At 60.2% G+C, this 3,046-nt stretch overlaps 1 protein-coding gene across 2 annotated transcripts in view; it reads right to left on the reverse strand.

The window, feature by feature from the left end:
- Positions 1-2,983: 2,983 nt before the first annotated feature.
- ARL6IP4 (ARF like GTPase 6 interacting protein 4) overlaps positions 2,984-3,046 on the reverse strand; it is a 2,858-nt gene continuing 2,795 nt past the window's right edge. For both annotated transcript variants that reach the window (XM_007448679.1, XM_007448678.1), the window contains exon 6: positions 2,984-3,046. This exon is cut by the window's right edge and continues 228 nt beyond it. The gene's annotated coding sequence lies outside the window, so the exon portion shown is untranslated.

The raw sequence follows: 3,046 nt of genomic DNA on the forward strand, positions 1-3,046 counted from the left end.
TGGAATGGCCGGGAAGGCACTCCCGGACGCTTGCCCTGCGTTGACCGCCCAGCATCCTGATGCCAGGCCTGGGCACCTCCCGTCCACTAGCTCGCCCCGACCCCCAAGTCCCCTCCCACTTGGTAGCAGCTCCAACGGGGGACAGCCTGCTTCTTGTTAACCCGAGTTACTCAACTGCTCGACCTCACTGGTTTTGCACTGAAGTTTGCACCATCTCCTATGGCTACAGATCCAATGATGTACGTGAAAATTCAGCGTTTGCTGATCCAGGACCCGTCGCCACACAGAAGGCTCCAGGGCAGAGAATCCTTGTACAAGTAGGAGAGAAAGGCCATATGGTATTTTCTGCAGCTCCACCTGGCCCATGGCAGCCCCGGACTCCCAACCCCTTCTAGCTGCCCCACCGGGAGCCCCGTCCAGCCAAGGGCCTGGTGTCATCTCAGCCCCAGGCCGCCAGGCCGGTGCAGCCGAGGTGGGTGGCTCCCGAGAAGCCTTGCCTCGGGCTGCGGGGCCGGGACCAGCCGGGCTTCACTTCTCCGCTCCTCGCCGGCCGTCAGCCAAGGCCCTGCGCCTCGGCCGCCCCTCCACGTTTCTACACCTTTCTACTTCTCCAACCTGATTTCTAGGAGGTTTTTTTAAGCGAGCAATCCTTGGCTGCTTCCTTTTCTTAACTCTTTCAGTACCAAACGCAGCCCCGCCACAGGAAAACGCCCAGCACTGTGACGGAGTCCAGCCTGGTTCTGGGTCCCAGGGCCCTGTCCCCTGCCCAGGCAGCGGGGCGTGGGCTCCCTGCCTCGCCTGACCCCCGTTAATTCCACTGAATTTCTACTGTGGGGTGAGTGGGGCACACACTTAGGTTTTTTTTAACGCCAATTCCGTTTCGATGCCGAATCTAAGAAGCCAAAACTCGCTTAGTTAGCTTCAGGGCAGGCAGCCACGACTTCATTTCCCACCTGGTAAGGACCGCACTGTGCTGCGCGCTGGGTCTGAGCGTCAGCCCTCCCTCCCCGGAACCGACGGCGGCAATCTCAGCCGTGGCCTCAGCCCCGGCAGCCCCTCCGCTGCTGCTCTACCTGCTGAGACGGGGGAGCCTGCCTGGCCTCAGCCAGCCGTCCAGCGACCAGGCTCCGTCTGTGCGAAGCTGCTGCCAACCTGGATACGGCCTCAGGGCCTCGTGGGCTGGGACGGGGAGGCGCGCAGACGGCTGTTAACATTTTCCCGTGTGTAGATATGTACAGCCAAAGGGTCGTGTAAATGTTCTGCAAAAGTGGGTCTGTACAGAGTGAAAGCTATTTATTTTGTGCAGAGAAAAATGTCTGGAGGGATGGGACCTTCAGGGTTTATTCATATTTAAGAGGTAGCTTTTTGTTGTTGTTTCAGGCGTTATGTATAAAGCGACGATTATTTTATGGACCAAGTTTTAATGTAACTGTTGCAGTGGAAGTGCAATATCTAACCCCTTGCTCCCAGCGGGAATCGCTTGGCCCGACAATCACAGCCCCGACGAGGGCCCCCATGGCCAGTGCCGCCTCCTGTCGGTCCCACCTCACCCCCGTCTCGCCTGTCGCCCGGTGAGCAGCCATCCACAGGAGCACCTGGAAGAGTCTCAGCCCGCCTGCAATAAAGGCCGGGAGGCCGGGTGGGCAGTGGGCTCGGCCTCTACCAGCGGGCAGCTCCCCCACGGCTCCGAGCTCCCCGCCTGCCTGCCCAGCCGCCAGCCATGCCAAGGACAACAGCAATAGTCCCCGGGCCTCTCCCAGTGGCCCTCAGCCATAGATGGTGAGGTGGGCAGCCCAGCCTCCCTGGTGACGTCTGTCTTCTCTATCCAGGTCTGCTTCCTGGCCTCCCTGAAGATTCCTTTCGGCACATTATCCTCTTAAGGAAGCACCAGTTTTTTCAGAAACTAAGAGAGGGAGGACAGAGTCCTTGAAAAATACCAAAAATGTTTACAGCATTGGGTGCTGAGCTGCAGGGCTCAGGCCCGACCAGTCGTAACCAAAGGGTGAAGCAGGCCTTGCTGACTGCCACCCCACCCCAGGCCTGTTAGAGTAGAAGCCTTAGTCCCACTCCCACCCCCGAGCCCCCAGGACTGAGCCTCAGCCCGCCACCCCCCAGATCCCCCCACCTGCCTTCTCTTTGATTTCTAAAGAGGGATTCAGCAGAGACCCCACGCCCCCTTCCTAGCTCAGTCTGAGCTGCCTGCCCGCCCACCCTCCACGTCGCAGTCTTCACATCTCGGCCCCCTGTCTGTCTGTCTGGACCGAATGTGAGTGGTGTCCTGACTTGCCCCCGCCCGCCCTTGCTGTCCCTGCTCCATCAGGCCTGAGTGTGCTCTGTGTACTGTGTCGTCGTCTGTTACACCAATTAAAGAAGCAGGAAGGCTTCCTTCTGGGTCTCAGTACTGCGCCGGCAACCAGAGCCCCGGGGGGAGGGGGGAGGGGTGCGGGGGCCGGGATGGGGGCCCAGCCTGTCCTGTGAGGGGAGAGGCTGTCCTTCCCAGTACACAGCGTCAGCTACGCTCACAGTAATACCAGTACACTCACGTGGGTCTTACCTATGCTGGGCCCCCTTCTAGCCCCTTCCAGCCCTTTCCCAGGCATGAACTGTTGGTCCTCATAGCAACCAAGTCAGGGAGGCGGGTACTGTCCGCCTGTGCTTCACAGAGGACACAGCCAGTAAGCTGGGCCAGGATTCCTCCCGGGCCACCAGGATTCTCAACTGCGGTCGTCCGTGGCATAAGCAGCGAGGGCGGCAGCCTCCCTCCAAGCCTGAGGAAATCCAGTGTAAGAGCCGAGGGTCTGGGATTCGGCTGGAGGTGGAGCCCTGGGTCCGGTCCAGGCAGGACCCCCTCTGAGGGTGAGGAGGGCAAAGGCGGCTGGCGTGGCCCGCCCTCCCCGCAAGCTCCCGGGTCCTTGTTTTTGCCCGAAGTAGGGCTGCGCTCTTCTCCCCTCCCCCCTCAGCACGAAAAGCAAGAGCACAGAAGTCTCCAAGCAGGGTACGTTTAATATCTGGGAAGCTACACTCTTTCAGGCGTTAGGGGAGCCAA

This window comes from Lipotes vexillifer, unplaced genomic scaffold (assembly GCF_000442215.2).
Source record: "Lipotes vexillifer unplaced genomic scaffold, Lipotes_vexillifer_v1.1 scaffold21, whole genome shotgun sequence".
Taxonomy (NCBI): domain Eukaryota; kingdom Metazoa; phylum Chordata; class Mammalia; order Artiodactyla; family Lipotidae; genus Lipotes; species Lipotes vexillifer.